Genomic DNA, 25,619 nt, shown 5'->3' on the forward strand with positions numbered 1-25,619 from the left:
TGCTTTAAAAACCTTAAAATTTATATGGTGAGGACTGTTTTTAAGTAGGAGATGGCTGGTCTTTGTCTTGTAATAAATCACCAAGTTAAGTATTTTCTCTAGATTGACTGGTTTAGTGTTCCTCTTTGTAATCTGTTTCATTATACATTCATCTTCATGAGTTGATGAAAAAGTATATCTATAATAGATATTAACTTTCTCTTTATTTTGTTTATTGTTGGTCCTTGGTCCTTGTTATCCTTGGTCCGGTGGTTAATAACCACCAGAAAAAGAAAACTATAAAAAAGAAATATAAATAGATAAAAAATAGCGTAAAAGTATATTAACAAATGTAAATAAAGACTATAAATAAAAAATAACAAGAATGATAAACAATGTGAATAGAAAAAATTAAATTTAGATATGTAACTTGAAATAAATATGAAAAAATAAATCAATAAAAATATATCAGCATTGATGGAACTATAGAAATAAGAGATATCAAATGAACCATAAAATGAAAAAAAATCAGGAAAAATGACAATAAATGAATGAAAACAGAAATAAAAACAAAAATAAAAAAGTGTGTTTGTATGTATGTGCGTACCCGCCCTGTTGCGGTTCAAAATACCACGGTATCTGCGATGCGATGTTGTCTCTGTCCAGAGAATCACCGCTCTCGCCCGAGCTCTACATTCTTCGGGAAATACGAGCACGTCGCGCCTCAAAGAATACCGTCTAGGGCACTTTCTCGGCAAGGGAGGTCTCGGCAGTGTTTTCGCTGCTGAAAGGATCACAGACGGTCAGTGCCCCAGTCGCCATCAAGTGAACCCCCTGACGACGGTCGATTCGTGGGGTCGGCGACGCGAGAAGACTGTGCCCATGGATGTCGTCTTGCTGGAGAGGCTCCAGCACGTCCCGGTGGTGATTGCACTGTACGACTGCATCACCATCGAAGGCTCCTTCTTCATGGTGATGGAGCTTCCCTCCGGAGCCGTGTCGCTCTCGAACTACACGAGAAGCGACAACGGCGAACCTCTCTCAATGGACGAGGTCAAGAGACTCTTCGGTAGATCGTCGAGACAATGGAGAAGTGTCTCGTAGCCAGAGTCTACCACAAAGATATCAAGTCGGAGAACCTCCTGCTCTTCAGGGACGAGAGCATGGGTGAACTTGATATCCGACTGATCGATTTCGGCTGCAGGGAGAACCTTGACGGGAGGGACGCCTCTCTGCTGGCCTCCGAAGTTCATCCGAAGCGGAAGGTTCCTGCACGCTCCGTCTGGAGTCTCGGGGAGCTCCTCTACCACATGGTGTGCCGACAGGACCCCTTCAACACCGTGGCCTCTGTCCGGAGAGCCAGTCTGCTCTTCCCCAGCAACATCCCACGCCTGTGCAGAAACCTGATAATGCGCTACTTCGAGAAAGACCCCTTGAGCCGACCCTCCTTCTGTGGGATCTTGTCCCACCTGTGGACGACCGATCGCCGGGTCTCCTGGTTCCGCCTCGAGACGACCCGAGTCTTGAAGAAAAGGAATCCGAAGGCCAAGAAAGAGAGACAGGGCCTTTGCCACGTCGTCTCGAGTCCTCAGCAGCATCAAGTGGCCCCGACTCTGCTATCAGGCGTCAGCGAGACTAAACATGTGTTTCATGTTTGGCAATTAAAGAAGACGCCGCCGAAAAAATCAAATCAAACATTAAATAGACGAAAGAGAAAATACAAGAAAAAATTAGCATAGAAAAAATTGGAAAAATAGAAAATTTGTATAGGAATATAAAACAGAATCTAGAGAATTGAAATATAAAAATTAAATAGAAAACAAAAGAAATAGAAAAAATAGAAAAGTAAATATAGTCAATTAGAAGAGTAAGACACAATTAACAAATAAATTGATAATGGGTGATTTCAATTTTACTGACATTGATTGGATGACCCTTGAACATGGCCATATAGGTAGTCGCTTGATTGATTTTCTTGGTGACAATTACTTAATTCAGCATGTAAAAGAGCCCACAAGATATGGAAACTTACTCGATCTATTGATCACTAGCCGCGAAAGCATGGTAACTGATGTAGAAGTCGGTGAATCTGTTGCAAATAGCGATCACAACTTACTCACTACGGTAAATATAACAAAAGAAAAAATTAAAAGGTGTATAGATAAACTCAAAGTTATTAAAATACCAGGGCCTGACGGTTGGCATCCAAGAATCTTAAAGGAAATGAAAAATGAGATTGTTGTTCCATTAGAAATTATTTTCAAGAAATCCATCATATCCGGAGATGTCCCAAGAGAATGGAAGCTAGCTAACGTTACTCCCATATTCAAAAAAGGTGACAAAAAGAAAACAAATAACTATAGACCTATAAGTTTGACTTCAATCGTAGGAAAAATAATGGAAACTATCATCAGAGATGCTATCGAACATCATTTAGAAAGTAACCGTTTGATAAATGATAGCCAGCATGGATTCAGACGGAAACGTTCTTGCGTGACTAACTTACTCGAATTCTACAACACAGTTATCTCGAATTATGACAAAAGAAACAATATAGATTTAATGTATCTAGACTTTGCAAAAGCTTTTGATACCGTCCCACACAAAAGACTACTTACTAAATTAGCTTTACACGGAATAAGTGGTAGCCTATTAGGTTGGACTAGTAATTGGTTGAATGGTCGAAAACAGAGAGTTGTTTTAAATGGAAAAACTTCTAGATGGAAAAATGTTACAAGTGGAGTTTCTCAGGGTTCCGTTCTTGGGCCACTTCTATTCATAGTATATATAAATGATATAGACCATGGACTAAAATCTACTGTTTCCAAATTTGCTGATGATACAAAACTGTGCGGAGTGGCAAATGATCACTCAAACCAATTAGATATTCAAGAAGATTTAGATCAATTACAGCAATGGTCTGAAAAGTGGCTAATGAAATTTAACATAAGTAAATGCAAGGTAATGCACATAGGTAAAAATAACAGTAAGTACGATTACAAGTTATTTGGAAATTCGTTAACAAAAGTGGATAGTGAAATAGATCTCGGCGTAATTATCAGTAACGACCTTAAATCATCCAAGCAGTGTATTTCAGCCTCTGAGAAAGCAAATAAGATTCTAGGACTGATTGCGCGATCTTTTGATTTCAAAAGTCCATCACACATTAACAAGCTATATAAATCGTTAGTTCGTCCACATTTGGAATATGCTGTTTCCCTATGGTCACCGAATCTCATTAAAGACATTGACAGACTGGAAAAAGTACAACGGCGAGCCACAAAACTGATTCCAAATATCAAAAATAAATCATACGAAAATCGACTAAAACATATGAATCTGTTTTCCCTAAAAAAGCGTAGACTCAGAGGTGACTTGATACAGGTCTTTAAGATTTTAAAGGGAATTGACAACATCAAAAGTGACCAAATTTTCACATTGAATGAGAATCAGACAAGAAACAATGGTCTCAAACTGTCCGGAAATAGATTCAATTTGGAAGTAGGTAGAAACAACTTTGCCAACCGTGTAGTTACAAAGGATTACAAAGGCGGAGCATGCCGACAGGAGACCTTTTGATCCATATCTAGGTCGGAAGCGAAAAAAAAAAATCATATTAATAATAAAATAATAAATAAAAACTATGATAATGTAAATAACAAATGAAATACATAAATGAATGCATAGGTATAGTTAAATAATAAACAAACAGGTAAATAGCAAATAATAATAAATTGACATATAACTAATAATAAATGAAAATCAGACAGACAAATGATAACAAAACAAAAACAAATAATATAAGATAAATTATAATCATTACAGCATCTTACTTAGGTATTTATCTTAATGATTCTTAAAGCTTCGAACTGAACTACATTGCACTACCTGTGCAGGAAGTTTATTCCATTCATTAACTACACGGTTGGCAAAGTTGTTTCTACCTACTTCCAAATTGAATCTATTTCCGGACAGTTTGAGACCATTGTTTCTTGTCTGATTCTCATTCAATGTAAAAATTTGGTCACTTTTGATGTCAATTCCCTTTAAAATCTTAAAGACCTGTATCAAGTCACCTCTGAGTCTACGCTTTTTTAGGGAAAACAGATTCATATGTTTTAGTCGATTTTCGTATGATTTATTTTTGATATTTGGAATCAGTTTTGTGGCTCGCCGTTGTACTTTTTCCAATCTGTCAATGTCTTTAATGAGATTCGGTGACCATAGGGAAACAGCATATTCCAAATGTGAACGAACTAACGATTTATATAGCTTGTTAATGAGTGATGGACTTTTGAAATAAAAAGATCGCGCAATCAGTCCCAGAATCATATTTGCTTTCTCAGAGGCTGAAATACACTGCTTGGATGATATGAGGTCGTTACTGATAATTACGCCGAGATCTATTTCACTATCCACTTTTGTTAACGAATTTCCAAATAACTTGTAATCGTACTTACTGTTATTTTTACCTATGTGCATTTCCTTGCATTTACTTGTGTTAAATTTCATTAGCCACTTTTCAGACCATTGCTGTAATTGATCTAAATCTTCTTGAATATCTAATTGGTTTGAGTGATCATTTGCCACTCCGCACAGTTTTGTATCATCAGCAAATTTGGAAACAGTAGATTTTAGTCCATGGTCTATATCATTTATATATACTATGAATAGAAGTGGCCCAAGAACGGAACCCTGAGTAACTCCACTTGCAACACTTTTCCATCCAGAAGTTTTTCCATTTAAAACAACTCTCTGTTTTCGACCATTCAACCAATTACTAGTCCAACCTAATAGCTACCACTTATTCCATGCAAAGCTAATTTAGTAAGTAGTCTTTCGTGTGGGACGGTATCAAAAGCTTTTGCAAAGTCTAGATATACTAAATCTATATTGTTTCTTTTGTCATAATTCGAGATAACTGTGTTGTAGAATTCGAGCAAGAACGTTTCCGTCTGAAACCATGCTGGCTATCATTTATCAAACGGTTACTTTCTAAATGATGTTCGATAGCATCTCTGATGATAGTTTCCATTATTTTTCCTACGATTGAAGTCAAACTTATAGGCCTATAGTTATTTGTTTTCTTTTTGTCACCTTTTTTGAATATGGGAGTAACATTAGCTAGCTTCCATTCTCTTGGGACATCTCCGGATATGATGGATTTCTTGAAAATAATTTCTAATGGAACAACAATCTCATTTTTCATTTCCTTTAAGATTCTTGGATGCCAACCGTCAGGGCCTGGTGTTTTATTAACTTTTGTTTTATTTACCGTAGTAAGTTTACCCTAGACTTTTCACAGGTTTCAGTTTGGAATTCACTTTGAGGTGTTTCGTTTACGAATACCGAGCTAAAATAATTGTTTAAGATGTTACACATTCCTTCATTTGAATATTCAAGTTGACCGTCAGGAGATAATAGTGGACCAATGAATGGAATAAGCTTCCTGCACAGGTAGTGCAATGTAGTTCAGTTTGTGGTAATTGTTGTTACGGGAATGGCATTGTTTACCTTGAGCTACGACAATTTCCCGAAAGCTTGTTTAATTTTCGAATCGGGAATCTTTCCTGTAACTTCGTACCACAATATCGTAATTTTAATTAATATATTATTAAACTCCCCTCCCTCTTTATTATTTATTTAAGCCTATGTTGTAATTTGATTAGTAAATCGGGAACTTAAGAACTTACTTGAAGTATCAGTTGTCCCGTGGCTTCGAAACCGTTTTTGAAGGCTCATTAGAACTCCAGCCGAACGAGACTAAGTTTTAGTCCCTGAACGCCAGACTAGCTTCAACCCTGGTACCAGTGACAAGCTTTAACCCTGTCACAAGAAGGACAATAAAACCTCGGATCTCTACCAAGATTGACATATATATTCAGGATACCGCTCCTAAAAACTGATCAAAATTTCATGGAAAATGCGTTATTCTATGACTTTTGCTATTTTCGAGTTATCTCAAATTATTTCACGATATCACCGGTGATGGCGGCGAGTGTCACATACGTTGACTGACGTACAATACCACTCAACTGGCCGTGTGTACGGACCTCCTGTGTATTCGATTCCTAACTGATACACCAGGAATTCTGGACTATTGTTATATTGTTGTAATAACTATCCATCACCTGTATATATTTTTAAATAGTTATAATGCCGTTTAAGAAATAAACTTCCGGATTTCTTGGATAATAACGTGCACAAAAGATTAGGAAATGTAAATTCATTTTCCCAATTTCTGAGCAACACGACAGCCATATTCCTTGGCATTTCTTTTTTAATACTCACATCTAGTAATCGCATTCCATCTGCAAGTACTAATCCATCTCTACCTATAGTTGAGGTGTATTTCCTTATCGTTTTTTTTAGTATTCTCTTAGTAGGTATTAGTCCGTAAAATGTATTTTCCGCATATATCTGCACAATTTATCTCCAATATGAATGGACTTTAGCCTCTATTCTAGTCTAACCTGTTATTCCCTTTATAAACTTGCTTCCCGATGTCGCCTTCTGTTCTTCTGTTCCACGTAACTACTATACCTCTCCCATCAAACGAATCTCTGTTCAGCTCAGGGCAGATTTTCCGCTAACTTTCCTCTATATATTTAGTTTTTTGCAGTTTTTTGTAGCAACAAAGAAGGATATAATCATTAAATCAAGCTTGGCATATAACAATTCGTGTATGTGCAAATAAAACTCAATGAATAAAAAAATACATTTTATTTTAGAATGGGTGGCGGCTCTAAGAGCTGCAAAACTGCAAAGGTTGGCAGCTTTACACTACTTGTATAGCAACAAAAGACAAAGTGCATGGATGGGGTGGGTAAAGTGGAATACTATTTTACCAGTCTCTATGTGGACGAAGGGAGCACGCTCACACTTGATGTGGGTGGGTGTAGTTTTGGTTAAACCAACGCGTCCCGCTGGACATTCTACTCGTCTTCCTACAATAGGTAAACCTAACTCTGTCCCCAGCGGTTCTTGTTGACCGGCATTGAGCAATCACACAAACCCAAGAGAAATCTTAAACTAAAGACCCGTGTCTCTTAGCATAGATCAAATTACTTTCAAAACGAAAGTGGTTTTCTCTGAAAAACAAGAGCACCTCTGACTCATTTTGGTTTATTTCATGACAGATTAATGTTTTCGTGTCCATTCAACACCTTTATGAGGCTTCAGGTATTTAGCCAGTGCCAGACGTTCTTATTCAGCTGAAAAATAATCATATACTGAATAGGCAAAAATTGTACGTATTGCACTTTAAAATGTTTTATTCCAACCTGTAGCCTACTGTTTTATTCAAATCAGAGATGGGGATAAGAATGACCAGTTCGTCACACACATACACAAACAACTTCGCCAACCGTGGATTAAACTTCCTGCAGAGGCAGTGCAATGTAGTTCAGTTCGAAGCTTTAAGAATCATTTAGATAAACACCTAAGCAAGATGCTGTAATGATTATCATTTATTTTATATTATTTGTTTTTTGTTTTGCTATCATTTGCCTGTTTTATTCTCATTTATTATTAGTTATATGTAAATTTATTATTATTTACAATTTACATTTTTGTTTATTATTTAACTATACCTATGCATTTATTTTATGTATTTTATTTGTTATTTACATTATTATAGTTTTTATCTATTCATTTATTATGATTTTTTCACATCCGACCTAGATATGGACCAAAAGGTCTCCTGTCGGCATGCTCCGCCATTGTAATCCATTGTAATCTACAGCCATCGAAGCCTCAAGCTTGTATTCATTTCTAACGATTTGTTAGTGAACTCAAACAGGTAAGTTCTCTAACGTTCTCAGTTTGGATCATTTAATTACGACAAGTTCGAAGCTTTAAGAACCATTTAGATAAACACCTAAGCAAGATGCTGTAATGATTATAATCTATTCTATATTATTTGTTTTTGTTTTGTTATCATTTGTCTGTCTGATTTTCATTTATTATTAGTTATATGTCAATTTATTATTATTTACTACTTACCTGTTTGTTTATCATTTAACTATACCTATGCATTTATTTCTGTATTTTATTTGTTATTTACATTATTATAGTTTTTATTTATTCTTTTATTATTATTACTATGATTTTTTTTTCGCATCCGACCTAGATATGGACCAAAAGGTCTCCTGTCGGCATGCTCCGCCTTTGTAATCCTTTGTAAACTAGTAAAATTAGAAAAATTGTATGGAAACAGAAAAGTAGAATAAAATAGAATATACAAAATAAAATAGACAATATAAAACAGAATAGAAAAAAGAATTAAGAAAAAAAACAGAGAAAATACGATATAAAATGAAATAGAGAAAATACAACAGAAAAATGAAAAAAGATAGAAAAAAGAACAGATACAAAATTATGATTGAAAAATAAAATCGAAAAAACAGAAAAAATCTAAAAATGCGTTAAAAACAGAAAAGCAATCATAAAAATAGAAAAAATAGAAAAATTAAAATGTGAAATTAGATAATCTGAAAAATCAAATACATACATACACACATACATATACCAAGGCTTTTTCCCCCTTACAAGGGAGGTAGCCAAAAAGAAAAAGGCATAAAATTATTCCCACCCATTCCATCCCTGAATACACTCCACACCCCTCCACCCTCCACCCTCCACCTCCTGGATGACGGGTCATCCCTGCACCTTGTCCACTGCCCTGGGTCAGAAGCAGTGTCGCAAGACACAGTACATCCACAGCAAGGCCGCTTCATTAAATCGGCGACCCCCCCCTCTCCGTTCCCCCATGTATAAAAGGAGAAGACGGGGAGAAATTCCTTCGGGCTGCGTCAAATTTTGCTCACACATACTACCTCACCCCCCATCCCCCTGCCCATTCCACCTCATGCATCACAACATCATCCATAAACAACCATTCTCCATTCACCCCTGTCTTCTGTCCTTTCCCATCCTTCCTCAACAGACATTCCCCCACTTCCCCAAAGCCCCCTTCACCCCATCCATCCACCTCATCCTAGGACGTCCCCTCATGTTCACTCCCTCCACATCTGCCTTCCATACCTCTTTTACTAGTCTTTCTTCATTCATTCTTTCCATGTGTCCAAACCATCCTAATACTCTTTCATCAACCCTATCTCCCAGCTCCCTTTCCACCCCTGTTCTCCTCCTCACCTCCTCATTTCTCACTCTATCTAGCCTAGTAACCCCCATCATACTTCTCAGACACCTCATCTTAAACACATTCAAACTCCTTCTCTCTTCCTCTCTTATGTTCCATGTTTCTGCCCTATACAGTGCTGTTGGCACAATCACTTCCTCATACATTCTCCTCTTAGCATCCATTCCCAAATGTCTATTCCTCATTACACTCTTTAATCCACCAAGGCATTTACTCGCTTCTCTCAATCTACATTCTACCTCCACCTTCACTCCCCCTTTTCCTGCCACATTTGCACCCAAGTATCTAAAAATATCCACTTCCTCCAGTCGCTCTCCCTTAATGTTCACTTCCAGTCTACTGCCACTTTCACCCCTTGTACATCTCATCACCTTACTTTTACCCACATTTATCTTCAGCTTTCTTCTATCACACACTCTCCCAAACTCTGTCACCAACTTCCTCAATCACTCCTCCGATCCTGCCACAAGCGCAGTGTCGTCCGCAAACAACAGCTGGCTCACCTCCCACTTTTCTCCATTTTCTTAAACCATCTCCAATCCCTGACCCACTACCTTTGCATTTACCTCTCGCACTACCCCATCCATGTATAAGTTGAACAGTCAGGGCGACATAACGCATCCTTGACGAAGTCCCACCTTTACCTCGAACCACTCACTCTCTCCATTTCTAATCCTGACACAAGCTCTACTACTCTCATAAAAGCTCTTGACAGCTCATAGAAGCTTTCCTCCTATCCCGTATATCCGCAAAATCTCCCACAGTGCCTTTCTGTCTACCCTGTCTTAAGCCTTTTCCAGATCCATAAAAACCCAAAAAACATCCTTCCCCTTTCCTATAACTTTCTCACATATCTGTCTTACCACAAAAATCTTATCTACACAACCTTTACCCATCCTAAATCCACATTGTTCCTCACCAATTACTCCCTCTGTTCATCTCCTAATCCTCTCAATCAAGATCCTCCCATAAGGCATCCCAACTACACTTAACAACCTAATCCCTCTGAAACTACTACATTCACACTTGTCCCCTTTTCCCTTGTAAAGTGGAACTATACAGGTACTCCTCCAGTCCTCCGGCACTCTACCCTCTCTCCAGCAAACATTAAATAACCTCACCAGCCAGTCCACCATCACTGTACCTCCTTTTTTTTAGACATTCTGCATGGCATCCATCCAGACCAGGTGCCTTACCTACTTTCATCATCTTAAGAACTGCCTTCACTTCATCCTTCCTTATTTCTCCTCCATTTTCCTCACTCATCACGGTCATTCTCTTAGCATTTCCCACTAAAGCTATCTTTCCGTACCTATCCTCCTTCACATTTAGAAAAATCAAATAGAAACACAAAAAGGAAATAGATAAATAGAAAAATAAAATACAGAAAATTTGATGATAAAAATTAGGAAATACGAAAATGTATAATATAATAGAATAGAATTGTAAAATATAAAGAAAACAGAAAATGCAAAAATAATGAAAAAATTTAAAGATACAACATATACCAAGGCCCCCTTCCAAGGGAGGTAGCCAAAAAGGGAAAGGCATAAAAACACTCCCACCCATTTCATCCCTAAATACACTCCACACCCCTCCCGCCCTTCCTCTCATCTGAGCACCTCCTGGATGACGGGTCATCCCTGCACCCTGCCCACCGCCCTGGGTCAGAAGCAGTGTCGCAAGACACAGTACATCCACAGCAAGGCCGCTTCATTTAATCGGCGACCCCCCCCTCTCCGTCCCCCTTTGCATATAAGGCGAGGACGGGGAGAAATCCCTTCGGGCTGCGTCAAAATTTACTCACACATACTACCCCCCACCCCCCACCCCCCCGCCCATTCCTCCTCATGCAGTCACAACATCATCCATATACAACCATTCTCCACTCACCTCTGTCTTCCGTCCTCTCCCTTCCTTCCTCAACAGACATTCCCCTCTTCCCCAAAGCCACCTTCACCCCATCCATCCACCTCATCCTAGGACGTCCCCTCATGTTCACTCCCTCCACATCTGCCTTCCATACCTCTTTTACTAGTCTTTCTTCACTCATTCTTTCCATGTGTCCAAACCATCCTAATATTCTTTCATCAACCCTATCTCCCAAATCCTTTTTCACCCCTGTTCTCCTCCTCACCTCCTCATTTCTCACTCTATCCAGCCTAGTAACCCCCACCATACTTCTCAGACACCTCATCTCAAACACATTCAAACTCCTTCTCTCTTCTTCTCTTATGTTCCACGTTTCTGCCCCATACAGTGCTGTTGGCACAATCACTCCTTCATACAGTCTCCTCTTCGCATCCATTCCCAAATGTCTATTCCTCATTACACTCTTTAAACCACCAAGGCATTTACTCGCTTCTCTCAATCTACATTCTACCTCCACCTTCACTCCACCTTTTCCTGCTACACTTGCACCCAAGTATCTAAAACTATCCACTTCCTCCAGTCGCTCTCCCTTAATGTTCACTTCCAGTCTACTGCCACTTTCACCCCTTGTACATCTCATCACCTTACTTTTACCCACATTTATCTTTAGCTTTCTTCTATCACATACTCTCCCAAACTCTGCCACCAGCTTCCTCAATCTCTCCTCTGACCCTGCCATAAGCGCAGTGTCGTCCGCAAACAACAGCTGGCTCACCTCCCACTTTTCTCCATTTTCTTTAACCATCTCCAATTCCTGACTCACTACCCTAGCATTCACCTCTCGCACCACCCCATCCATGTATAAGTTGAACAGCCAGGGCGACATAACGCATCCTTGACGAAGTCCCACCTTTACTTCAAACCACTCACTCTCTCCATTTCCAATCCTAACACATGCTCTACTACTCTCATAAAAACTCTTAACAGCTCCCAAAAGCTTTCCTCCTATCCCATAAATCTGCTTAACCTCCCACAGTGCCTTTCTGTCTACCCTATCATAAGCCTTTTCCAGATCCATGAAAGCCCAAAAAACATCCTTCCCCTTTCCTATAGCTTTCTCACATATCTGTCTTACCACAAAGATCTGATCTACACAACCTCTACCCGTCCTAAATCCACATTGTTCCTCACCAATTACTCCTTCTGTTCCTCTCCTAATCCTCTCAATTAAGATCCTCCCATAAGCCTTCCCTACTACACTCAACAGGCTAATCCCTCTGAAACTACTACATTCACACTTGTCCCCTTTTCCCTTGTAAAGAGGAACTATACAGGCACTACTCCAGTCCTCCGGTACTCTACCCTCTCTCCAGCAAACATTAAATAACCTCACCAACCAGTCCACCATCACTGAACCTCCCTTTTTCAGACATTCTGCATGACATCCATCCAGACCAGGTGCCTTACCTGCTTTCATTATCTTTACAACTGCCTTCACCTCATCCATCCTTATTTCTCCTCCATTCTCCTCACTCATCACTCTCATTTTCTTCGCATTTCCCACTGCAGCTATCTTTCCTTCCCTATCCTCCTTCACATTCAGCAACTCCCTAAAATATTCTGCCCATCTTCCCCTCACTGCCATCTCTTCCATTATCAACTCTCCATCTGTACCTTTTACCTTTTCTTCCCTACTTGATTCGCCTCCTCTTCCTCTCTTAATTTCTTTCCAAAACATCTTTTTATTACTTTCAATATTTTCTGTCATACTCCTACCCCATTTCACATCTGCTCTCCTCTTTGCCTCCTTTACCTTTTGCTTTACTTCTCTTTTCTTTTCTTTGTACGTCTCAAATGACTCCCCCGTCCTCTTTTGTAACCAATCTGTGAATGCTCGCTTCTTCTCTTCTACAACCTTCTTTGTTTCCTCATCCCACCATTCGCTACCCTTTCTTCTATTTCCCCCTGTCCTTCTTGTTCCACACACCATCCTTGCACACTTTAAGACTCCCTCCTTGAACCATCCCCATTCCTCCTCCACACCCATCTCTGCTCTATCCTTTACTCCCTCCCACTCCTCCTTCAGCTTCTTTTCGTACTCCTTCTCCTTTTCCTTTTCATTCAAGGAGTTCACTCTAAGAACCTCCCTACCTTTTGTCCCTTTCCTCCTTCTCCATCTATCCTCCACTCTCAGCTTACCTTCCACCAAAAAATGATCTGATATTCCCCCACCCTCTCCCCTTAGCACATGTACATCCTTAACTCTTCCTATCATAATCCTATTTACCACTACATAATCCATTAGCGCTCTATCTACCACCCTTCCCTCCACCACCCTCTCCCATGTGTACTTATGCTTGACTTTCTTCCGAAACACTGTATTTGCTATCATCAACTCTCTTTCTAGACACATTTCCACCATCAACTCTCCACTACGATTCTTTCCTGGAACTCCACACTTCCCAACCACTCCATCGATTGGACCATTTCCCACCCTAGCATTAAGGTCTCCCAGTACTATTACATTGACATTTCTTCCTAAATCCTCTATGCACTCATTTAAATCTATCCAAAAGGCCTCCCTTTCTTCCATGCTCTTCTCACTGCCCGGCCCATATGCACTTACAAAGACCCACATCTCCTTTCCCAGTTTCACCTTCATCCACATTATCCTTGAGGAAACCTCCTTCCACTCCACTACCCCTTTACCTATCTCCTCACTTACTAGAATAGCCACCCCTTCCCTCCCTCGCCCTCTCTTCACTCCTGATAACCTCCCACTTACACTCCCAAACTTACACTCACCCTTCCCTTTCAACTTAGTTTCACTCAAAGCCAACACATCCAACTTTCTTCTCACAAACATACTACCTATCTCTTCCCTTTTACTCTCATCTGTACCACATCCACGCACATTAAAAGACCCAAACCTTAGGGTGCTGGCCCGAGGCCCTCCAGCACCCCTTATGCCTTTCCTTTGCTTTTTAGGAATCTGCCCCTTGGGGCTACAGGGAGAAGGATGCCTAGTCCCTCTCCCCGTCCCTTTCTTCTCGCCTCTTACGATCCAAGTGGGAAACTTGGTGGCAGTATTCTTTTCCCCCACCACAGGGAATAAATTTAAAGATAAAAAAATATATATATACATGTGTGTGTGTGTGTGCGCGTGTCTACGTCCTCCGTATTACCAATCGATAGGTCTCATTTACGAACTCTGAAGTCTTATCCGATTGTAAGAAAAATGTCGATCATTAGTCCAACACATGATTCAGTACCATAGCTGACTCCATGGGTAAAACTTCCTCTCCTCAGCTAAAAAGAACCGTCGGACGACGTCAAGGTTGACGAAATCTGTCAAATGCGTCATTTTCGTAGCGAAGGAGTTCTCTCTAATTCTATAAATCCATTCAAATCAATGTGAGGGTCAGAATATCTGTAAATACTATGAATCCCTTTTAAGGCCTTGCTTGATTAGATAACGGGTTGAAGAAGAGCCTTCATGTCGATGTAAGGGTTAGAATATCCGTAACTACTGTGAGTCACGTTTAAAAGCCGTGCATGGTTCGATAACGCATTGAGGGGGAACATAAGAACAAAATATATGAATGAAAGTGACTGCAAGAGGCCATAAGGAAGTTTCATATCCTTTAACACTTGCCACCCCTATCCATAAAGTTATGTAATCTCTTCTCTTAAAACAACCAATTGCTTCAGGAAGAGCAACTGCCACCTCACCATCTCCAAGTGGCGATCCTGGGTAACACCGGAAATGAGAAATGACTGAGTCTAACAGTACGTTCAGCTACCGCCCCTCAAAAATAAATAGATAAGTATATAGATAGTTTTTCTAACAGTTCATAATAATGGAACGATGTCAAATGCGAAAATCTCGATACGATAGGAATAACTGAGACAAGGTTAAATGGTGGAGAGTTTGAAGCTGATTTTAATATTGCGGGATTTAAATACTTTCATTAAGATAGAAACCACACAAAAAAAAGGTGGGGGTGTTCTGTTGTACGTTAAAAGCAATGTCCATGCCTGTGTTTTACAGAAAGTGAAATAGGATGCATATGATAGTTTGTGGGTAAAATTAATCCAAATAAATGGACAAAAATGAATGTATATATGGGCCAGACGATAAAATATTGTTTCAAGAACTGTCTAGTTTTTGTAACCGGGACTTATTGATAATGGGTGATTTCAATTTTACTGACATTGATTAGACGACCCTTGACCATGGCCATATAGGTAGTTGCTTGATAGATTTTCTCGGTGACAATTACTTAGTTCAGCATGTAAAAGAGCCCACAAGACATGAAATTTATTCGATCTATTGATCACTAGCCGCGAAAGTTGGTGAAACTATTGCAAGTCGTGATCACAATTTAGATTCAAACTGCTAAGATCTTTAGAACAGATATTTGTGTATCTAAAATACCCGATATCAGTAGAGCTCAGTTCATAGGACTATGTCAGGATCTTCAGCTTACAGGTTGGGAGGCAAAATTAAGCGAAAGACCTGTAGATCAGATGTGGGAAATATTTCAAAATACTCTTACTAAGATGACTCATACTTACATCCCGTTTAAGAATAGACGCCCCCAAATCAGGTTCACCCAAAATGGCATGACAAAGAAATTGAAAAAAATATTGCTAAAATGCGACATGTTTATAAGAAATACAAGTGCTCGGGTGCACCTAATGACTATCAAATTTGTGTAATAATACAGAGAAATTAAAAAAAGGCAATACGAAATGAATATCGCTGATAAATCCAAAGAGAATCCCAAAGAATTCTATAGTTACATTAGAGATAAAAAGGTTATTAGGAATCACATTGGCCCACTATTATCTGCTGACGGTCAACTTGAATATTCAAATGAAGAAATGTGTGATATTTTAAACAACTATTTTAGCTCAGTATTCGTAAATGAAGCAATTAAAAGTGAACTCCAAACTGAAACCTGTGAAAAGTCTAGGGTGAACTTACTACGACAAAAAAAAAAAAAAAAAAAAAAAAAAAAAAAAAAATATATATATATATATATATATATATATATATATATATATCTATATCTATATATCTATATATATATACATATATACATATACACATACATATATATATATACATATATATATATATATATATATATATATATATATAATCAAATAAATCAAATAAAAGGTGTATAGAAAAACACCAGGGCCTGACGGTTGGTATCCAAGAATCTTAGAGGAAATGAAAAATGAGATTGTTGTTCCATTAGAAATTATTCTCAAGAAATCCATCATATCCGGAGATGTCCCAAGAGAATAGAAGCTAGTTAACATTACTCCCATATTCCGAAAGGGTGACAAAATGAAACCAAATAACTACAGCTTGACTTCAATCCTAGGAAAAATGATGGAAATTATCATCAGAGATGCTATCGAACATCATGTAAAAAGTAATAATAACTACAGCTTGACTTCAATCGTAGGAAAAATGATGGAAAGTATCATCAGAGATGCTATCGAACATCATGTAAAAAGTAACTGTTTGATAAATAATAGCCAGCATGTATTCAGACGGAAACGTTCTTGCGTGACTAACTCGAATTTTACAACACAGTCATCTCGAATTATGACAAAAGAAACAATATATATATATATTTGATATATCTAGACTTTGGAAAAGCTGTTGATACCGTCTCCCACGAAAGACTAATTACTAAATTAGCTTCACACGGAATAAGTGGTAGCCTATTAAGTTGGACAAGTATTTGGTTAAACGATCGAAAATAGAGAGTAGTTCTAAATGACAAAACTTCTAGATGGAAAAATGTTACGAGTGGAGTTTCTCAAGATTCCGTTCTTGGGCCACTTCTATTCATAGTATATATAAATTATATAGACCACGGACTGAAATTTATTGTCTCTAAATGTGCTGATGATACAAAACTGTGCGGAATGGCAAATGATCACTTAAAACAATTAGATATTCAAGAAGATTGAGATAAACTACAGCAATGGTCTGAAAAGTGGTTAATGAAAATTAACACAAATAAATGCAAGGTTTTGGACATAGGTAGAAATAACAATATGTACGATAACAAGTTATTTGGAAATTCGTTAACAAAAGTAGATAGTGAAAAGGATATCAGCGTAATTTTCAGTAACGATGTCAAATCATCCAAGCAGTGTATTTCAGCCTCCGAGAAGGCAAATAAGATTCTAGGACTGATTGCGCGACCTTTTGACTTCAAAAGTCCATCTCTCATGAACAAGATATATAAATCGTTAGTTCGTCCGTATGGTCACCGAATCTCATTAAAGACATTGACAGATTGGAAAAAGTACAACGGCGAGCCACAAAACTGATTCAAAATATAAAAAATAAATCATACGAAAATCGATTAAAACGTGAATCTTTTCCTTAAAAAAGAGTAGACTCAGAGGTGACTTGATACAGGTCTTTAAGATACTAAAGGGAATTGACATCAAAAGTGACAAAATTTTCACACTGAATGGGAATCCGACAAGAAATAATGGTCTGAAAGTTTCATGAAATAGATTCTATTTGGAAGTGGGTAGAAATAACTTCACCAACCGTGTAGTTAATGAATGGAATAAAGTTCCTGCAGAGGCAGTGCAATGAAGTTCATTTCGAAGCTTTAAGATTCGCTTAGATCAGGGGTTCCCAAACTTTTTAGCTCTTCGACCCCCTAGTAAAGTTTAAGATTTTCTATAGACCCCTAAACTATGAATTCGCGAATTATGTCAGTTTATTATTATTATTGGTGTTGTTGTTATTAATACTAGTAATATTATTATTATTATAGTTATCATCATCATCATCATCATCATTATTATTACTATTACTATTATTATTATTATTCTATTATTGTTATTATTATCATAATTTTAGTTATCAATAGTGTTATCATCATTTTGATCCGATATAAAAGGGATAAATGGCAACATTCAACAAGGCGACGGCGTCCCAATAATGATAGAGACACTTACACATATACATAAACATAAGTGTTTTAGAATAAATATTTATAATTTACGAATAGCTTTAAGAGTGATATTATATATTCTTTATTATATTACTATAAGTAATATTCAAGCCAATAATATTACACAAGCTCGTCATCTTGATGTTCATTCACGATGTGGTTGTGTGTATGTGAGATTCTCCCTACATACACAGAATGGGGAGGATTTTCGACTCAGAGTGAACTGACATGGTTTTTCTTAAGTTTAGATATTGGTTGGTTGGTTTATTATTTTCACTTTTTCAGTACGGGAAGAGAACAGGGTCATTTCATGCTAACCATTTAATTTTAAAGACTGCCTTTCGACCCCATAGTACTTTACTGACCCCTTTCGACCCCCTAGCAATCTACTGAACCCTTTTTCGATCCCTTCCGACCCTTTGGATGGTTTCATGAACCTATGGGGGTCGATATCGACCCTCTAGCAATCTACTGACCCCCTTTCGACCCCTTGGCTATTTGTCGACCTCTTGGATGGTCTCATCGACCCCTGGGGGTCGATATCGACCACTTTGGGAACCCCTGGTTTAGATAAACACCAAAGCAAAATGCTGTAATGCCTGTCATTTACCTTATATTATTTGTTTATTTGTATTTGTCTGTTTGTTTATTATTATTTGCTTATCATTTATTATCATTTACTATTTACCTGTTTGTTTATTAATTAACTTTACATATTTATTTTTATTTATTATCATATATATTATTATAAATTTGATTGATTGATTTGTTTGTTTATTTATTCATCATTGTTATAATTTTTTCGCATCCGACCTAGTTATGAACCAAAAGGCCTCCTGTCGGCATGCTCCTCCTTTGTAATCATCACTCGCAATGAATTTATTATCTAGTTATAGAGAATTATAATCAATCAGTGGACAGGACATACTGTACATAGTTGGGCCGATCAGTTAGTGGTCTCTCTCTCTCTCTCTCTCTCTCTCTCTCTCTCTCTCTCTCTCTCTCTCTCTCTCTCTCTCTCTCTCTCTCTCTCTCTCTCTCTCTCTCTCTCTCTCTCTCTCTCTCTCTCTCTCTCTCTCTCTCTCTCTCTCTCTCTCTCTCTCTCTCTCTCTTGTTGATTTCCAGTTGTTACCGTTACTTGATCACTTTGAGATAACCATGAACTGCGAAAAAACTTACTTCAGGAAGTGTTTAAATTCGAACGTAGATGATCACCTTTGCCCTATATACTTGAAGAGCCTGGAAAGTCTCCAACATCTGCTGAGCATAAAACCTGGGTGTTGTATCTTCATTTTAACATTCTTAACTAAGTCAAACTCTTTACAGATTTTGCTGTAAATGTCGCTAAACGAAATGTTTTGATATGTCTGTGTGTGTCTAAGAAAGGAAAGGAAGCATTAATTTCTTCGTCTAGGGGAAACTGAATGGTGGGCTCTACCTCGTTGAATGCAGTTTGGAAGCGATGAAGATTGAATCGCCTGGGTGTGATGAGTAGGATATCGTTCTTTGTGTGTGTATGATCATACATACAAACATATATACATACACACACACACACACACGCACACACACACACACACACACACACACACACACACACACACACACACACACACACACATACACACACACACACACACACACACACACACACACACACACACACACACACACACACACACACACACACACACACACATACACACATACACACACACATACACACACACACACACACACACACACACACACACACACACACGCACACACGCACACACACACACACACACACACACACACACACACACACACACACACACACACACACACACACACACACACACACACACACACACACACACACACACACACACACACACACATACACACGGAGAGAAATGAAAAGCACAGGAAAGGAAGACTGGTGTACACGAAAACGGATTTTGGAAAACTAAAGAAATTCCTTTAGAATGCAAATTGAGAAAAAAATTACATAAAAGAGACAAAAGTAGAAGAGAAATGGGATATTTTGATGGATGATTATATTGAAGATGGGGAGAGGCACGTACCAAGTCAGACGCTAGAGAGAGTGTACATTAAATGCTGGTTCAACAGAAGATGCAGTGATTCAAAAGATTGAAGAGATAGAGCTTGGAAAAGATGGAGAAAGATAAAAAACCTGGAAAATAGCAAATATATATAAACAATAGAAATGAGTATGTAAAAGTGCGAAGAGAGGAAAAAAGGAACTATGAAAAAGACATTATAGAAAAATGCAAAGAGCAACCCAAACTATTCTATAGATATGTGAATGGTAAACTTAAAAATAAACAGGAAATGGTGAAACTACGCCAAGGAAATACAGAATACACAGAAGATCTAGAAATGGCCGAAGTCATGAATAATCACTTCAAGTTTGTTTTCACTAGAGAGAAGGCATAATATTGAGACGAAGGAAATGAAGTTCGAGCTTCCCCCATGAGCGAGATAATAATAACACAAAAAGAAATAATGGAACATTTATAACACCTTGATGTCAGGAAATCGCATGGCCCGGACGGAATTGCAAATTGGATTCTAAAAGAATGCAAAGAAGAACTAATGGACAATATGCATAGCATGATAAGTTGCTCACTTAAAGAAGGAAAAATACTAAAAGACTGGAAAAATGCTAACATTGTACCAATATACAAAGGAGGAAACAAGGAAGAACCAACTAACTATAGACCGGTCTCACTAACAAACACTATAGCCAAAATTTGTGAGAAAATTATCAAGAATAGATGGGTAAAACAACTGGAAGACAATAATATAATAAACCCAAAACAATTTGGGTTCAGACAAGGAAGATCATGTACCACGAACTTAATATGTTTTTACTCAAGACTAATAGACATAGTGCAAGAAAGGGATGGATGGGTTGATTGTGCTTTCCTGGACTTACAAAAAGCTTTCGGCAAGGTATCACACAAAAAATTATTAAAAAACTGGAACATATAGGAGGGACACAAGGGTACCTACTAAAATGGATGGAGGACTTCCTGATTGGTAAAAAGATGAGAGTAGTGCTCAGAGAAAAATATTCAGGTTGGAAGGAGGTGATCAGTGGAGTTCCGCAAGGATCTGTATTGGCTCCAATAATATTTGCTATGTGAATGACATGGATGATGATGTGCAATTTTACATGAACTTCTTTTCAGAAGACGCTAAATTGTTAAGGAAAGTAAAAACCGAAACGGATTGCGAATCACTTCAGGAAGACCTGAATTAGGTATGGAAGTGGAGTCAGAAATGGGAAGTGTACTTCAATATCAAGAAGTGTAGCATAATGGAGTTTGGAAAAAGTAAAAATAGAATATCAGGACAATATAGTATTGGAACTAAGGAGGTAAAGAAAGTGGGATCTGAAAAAAGATTTGGGAGTAATTACCTCAAACGACTTGTCCTATGATAAACAAATAAAAGTGGCATTTATATATTTGGACGAAGAAATGATTAAAAAAATATTAGTCACTGATAAGGCCTAGACTAGAATATGGGGCGACATTGTGGTCACCCAGTACCAAAAAGAATATAAAGAAAATAGAAAGAATCCAGAGATCAGCCACAAAAATGGCTATTGCACTTTCAAACTTATCATATGAGGAGAGACTGGCTAAATTGGAGTTACCGACTCTGTAGCAAAGAAAAGAGAGAGGCGACCTACTGACCATCTAAAGAATCATGTAGGGATATTCTATCTGGTCAGGATAAGAATTGCTCCGGTGAATTATGTAATGATATTAAATTTTATGAATTTGATACATTTGGTCTCCAGACATTTGGTCTCCATTATGTTTAGGTAAGTGGATATTTGGTATGTATTTATAATTATACTGAATTTTATTGAATATATTAACTGACTTTCATGTTCCAAAAAATGGCAGAAGAGTATGTTTAAATGGCTAATTGCAGTAAAAGATGCGTTTGTAATTAACAATATTGCAGATAAAATAATAGCAGTTAGGGAGAATTGGCCAATGTTTGGCCCATCCCCCCCTTGATGGGTACATACTTTATGAACGGCTCCCTACCAAAAAAATCATTATTGTTTATAAACAAATCACACAGCCACAATTATTCTTATTTTTTGGATATGACTATGTTCAAAAATGCTTTAAAAACCTTAACATTTTTATGGTGGCTGATTTCTTTGTCTTATGATAAATCGCCAAGTTAAGTATTTTCTCTAGGTTCCTCTTTATAATGTTTCATTATACATTCATCTTCATGAGCTGATAGAAAAGTACATTTATAATAGTTGTTAATTTTCTCTTTATTTTGATTATGGTTGATAACCACCATAAAAAGAAAACTATAAAAAGAAATATAAATAGATAAGAAAAACAGCATAAAGTATAATAACAAATGTAAATAAAGACTATAAATGAAAGATAACAGGAATGATAAACAATGAGAATAGAAAAAATGAAATTTAGATATGTAACTTGAAATAGAAATGAAAAATAGACAAATAAAATATATATCAGTATAGATGAAAACAATAACAATAGAAATAAGAGATATTAAATGATCCATAAAAAAAACAGGAAAACAAAACAGGAAAATGACAATAAAAGAATGAAAAAAAATATATATAATAAAAAATGTCTGTGTGTGTGCGTGCCCGCCCTGGCGCGGCTCAAAATACGACTGTATCTGCGATGCGATGTTGTCTTTGTCGAAAGAATCACCGATCTTGCCCGAGCTTTAGATTATTCGGGAAATATACCGCGCCTCAAAGATTACCGTCTAGGCCACCTTCTCGGCAAGGGAGGTTTCAGCAGCGTATTCGCTGCTGAAAGTATTAAAGACGGTGCCTAGGTCGCCATCAAGTGGATCCCACTGACGACAGTCGATTCGTGGGGGCGCGACGTGGGAAGACGATGCCCATGGAGGTCGTCTTGCTGGAGAGGCTCCAGCACGTCCCTGTGGTGATTGCACTGTATGACTGCATCACCATCGAAGAATCCTTCTTGATGGTGATGGAACTTCATCCCAGAGCTGTGTCGCTCTCGAGCTACATGAGGAGCGACAACGGCGAACCTCTTTCAATGGACGAGGTCAAGAGACTCTTCGGCAAGATCGTCGAGACAGTGGAGAAGTGTCTCGTTGCCGGAGTCTCCTACAAGGATATCAAGCCGGAGAACGTCCTGCTTTTCAGGGACGAGAGCACTGGTGAGCTTGATATCCGACTGATCGATTTCGGCTACGGAGAGATGGCCGAATGCCACTGGGAAATCTTGACGTGAGGGACGCCTCTCTGTTGGCCTCCGGAGTTTATCAGAAGCGGAAGGTTCCTGCACGTCCCGTCCGCCGTCTGGAGTCTCGGGGCTCTCCACTACCACATGGTGTGCTGGCAGGACCCCTTCGACAGCGTGGCTTGTCCGGAGAGCCAGTCCGCTCTTCCCCAGCAACATCTCCCGCCCGTGCAGAGACATTATCATGCGCTGCTTCGAGAAAGACCATGGAGTCGACCCTCCTTCTGCGAGATCTAGTTCCATCCGTGGATGACCGGTCCCTGGGTCTGCTGCTTCCGCCTCGAGACGACCCGAGTCGTGAAGAAAAGGAATCCGAAGGCCAAGAAAGAGAGACAGGACCTTTGCTACGTCGTCTCGAGAGTACTCAGCAGCATCAGGTGGCCCCGACCTGCTACCAGGCGTCAGCGAAACTGAACATGTGCTTTATGTTTGGGAATTAAACAAGACGCCGCCGAAAAATTAAATCAAATATCAAATAGACGGAAGAAAAAAAAAAAAAAAAAAAAAAAAAAAAAAAAAAAAAAATATATATATATATATATATATATATATATATATATATATATATATATATATATATATATATATATATATATATAAATAAGTATAATAAATGAAAGATTCTCTTTCCGACTTTGGTTCAAAACGGCTCCTTGGTTCATTGGGTTTTGGGGACATCTCACGAGTCCGGGTCGTAAGGTTCTTTTTGGTTTTAAGAAGATCTCACAGAAATATATGATTGCTTTGTCGACGACACCGAGGAGATGTCAGAAGATTCTGCTATCAAGAAACGTAGACAGAGGCACATGTGGAAATGGCTGACGCATACCAAGGGCATATCGAAGAAGACATACCAGACGAATAAGGCGTTAGCGTCTAAATTGAGGAACGAACACAGTTCGTTGTTCCCCGATCTGTATGTTGGAATTAAGTAATTTAATGTCAAGGCTTCTGTGCATGAGTTTCAAAGGAAGGTGATAGCTTTGAAAGCTAAGTTAGAAGAGGATAAAGCGTACGAGTGCGGTGACGAACTATTTGACAGTTTGGAGTGTTCACAGGATGAAATAACAGAAGAAGACTCGGAAAAGTTCACACGGCACTACTTTTCAGGATACAAGAGCTTGGTGAAGAACGGTGCGGTATCCAACCGCAGAAATTACCTGATGTATATATTGGATAAGCTTTACAAGAAGTCAAGGAAAATTGCCATTCGCAGTATATACGCGGTACGGAATGTAAATTTCCTTCGAGAGAAGAAAAAAAATTCCAGAAACGTGCACAAAGAGAAGAAAAGGAGCGCCTGGCTGAGGAGGAAAAGGCTAGAAAAAGGCAACGGAAGATTCCTCGGATGGCGAGGATACGCTGGAACAGATGAGAGAGGAAATCAAGGAATCACATGATAATCTTAGCGAGGTTACCGAGAATCAGAAAAACTTGGCGAGGATAGTGAAAAGTTCAGAGAACATTTGAAGGGAATTTACCAGATGATGAAGATATTGAGTGACGGAGAAAGTGACGACGGAGACAGATCGCCAAAACAGTCAAGAACGGTAGTGGAGGGCGAACACGAGATATCACCAAAGAGAAGCCGTACAAATACTGGAAATTAACAATAAAATTCTCTGATAAAACTATCATGTCTTTATTTTCCACGTCCTTATTTGAATAAGTGGGCGAAGCCCAGGGCGCGAAGCGCCGCAGGTCAAGCAACCTACCGAAGGCAGGTGCAGCGAAGCCGCTGCTTGTTAGAAAAATAAAAAACTTGCTTAGAAATATAGAAGAATAGAATATAGAAAATTGAAATATAAAAGTTAAATAGAAAACAAATGAAACAGAAAAAATAGAAAAAGTAAATATAGAAAAATAGAATAATAATATAACTAACAAATAAGGGGAAACTGTAATGTTATAACACATTTGTAAATGTACATTTAAAACCCACTACCGCAGAAAAAATATCAAAAGTATAAGAGATCCGTATATTTCGGCTACTATCTCTTGTCCTCTTCAGCAGAATGGTTATAAGAAGATAGAGTACAGGTATAAATGAGGTAGTGAGATGTACAGAAAAATGGACGGGGAAAGTGGGGTTACATGCCCTTGATGTGGTTGGGTCAAAGATGGACAATTTTGTCCGACCGTATTTGTATTTTGTCCGACCGCTCTTGACATTAATTTATTGACTGCTATCCTCGTAATGCAATTTGGGGGCCACTGACCTTTTGAGGTATTGAAGTTAGGAAAATGTTTAATTAAGGAAGATTCCACAATTTTCCTTCGAAAGCTGCACTGGGATTTGAA

Source organism: Oratosquilla oratoria, chromosome 18 (assembly GCF_046742065.1).
Source record: "Oratosquilla oratoria isolate Oo_2021 chromosome 18, ASM4674206v1, whole genome shotgun sequence".
NCBI classification, from domain to species: domain Eukaryota; kingdom Metazoa; phylum Arthropoda; class Malacostraca; order Stomatopoda; family Squillidae; genus Oratosquilla; species Oratosquilla oratoria.